Source organism: Benincasa hispida, chromosome 12 (genome assembly GCF_009727055.1).
Source record: "Benincasa hispida cultivar B227 chromosome 12, ASM972705v1, whole genome shotgun sequence".
Lineage (NCBI taxonomy): Eukaryota > Viridiplantae > Streptophyta > Magnoliopsida > Cucurbitales > Cucurbitaceae > Benincasa > Benincasa hispida.
In genome coordinates this window covers 59,238,759-59,239,564 of record NC_052360.1, presented here as the reverse complement: position 1 = coordinate 59,239,564, position 806 = coordinate 59,238,759, and the positions used below count along the sequence as shown (strand labels likewise).

Sequence of the window (806 nt, the reverse complement as noted above, 5' to 3'; positions counted from 1 at the left end):
AAATCCATATTCTGAGGGATCATCGGTCAAAATCGGGGCTGCCCAACTTGGAATGTGAAAATCGCAACTACTCTTGATTAGGTTGAAATCTGGAAAATTTGAGCTCACTGATGTAATTGCAGTGGATCTGTTAATGTCACTGTATCAGTCAAGAATCAACAATCCAACCTCAATCTCCTACCAAAATCTACAAAAGCAACTCCAGATCAATAAACAACATCTTTTAAATTCAATCTAACCCTCATCAACTTATTTCAACTTAGACTAAATTTAAAGAAAACACATGCAAAAGACCCATTTTTGAAATAAAAGTGCACGAATAAAGGCCCAAAAACATATATTTTCATGACATGTATCACTTACATAATTTGAAATCAATTATAAAAATATGATAACAAAAAAGTTCTCCACAACGGTATCATATCAAATGCCCACCCAAGAATTTAGCAAATATTAATTCGCCGTCTGTGGGGATCGAACCCACGACCACGTGGTTAAAAGCCACGCGCTCTACCACTGAGCTAAGACGGCTTGACCAGTATTATATACTTGATTATTTATTAATTGGCAAACAAATAACAAGTCTAAGACAACCTATTTACTATTTAGCCTTTTCTATATTCACGATCCTACGAAACACAAAATTCAACATGGCTCTTATCATTTTGTTTTGTGTTTCATAAAGTTCATTAATTCTTTTTAAAAAATACCCATAACGTCAGAAATTAGCCAACATAAAATTAGAAAAATGAGACCTATTAAACATTTATAAAGTTGAAAAGGCTATTAAACAATAAATTCAAAAA

General features: G+C 32.6%; 1 non-coding gene across 1 annotated transcript; it reads right to left on the bottom strand.

The window, feature by feature from the left end:
* Positions 1-459: 459 nt before the first annotated feature.
* TRNAK-UUU lies at positions 460-531 on the bottom strand. The gene has a single exon. It is a non-coding gene; the product is annotated as a tRNA-Lys (tRNA).
* Positions 532-806: the final 275 nt, after the last annotated feature.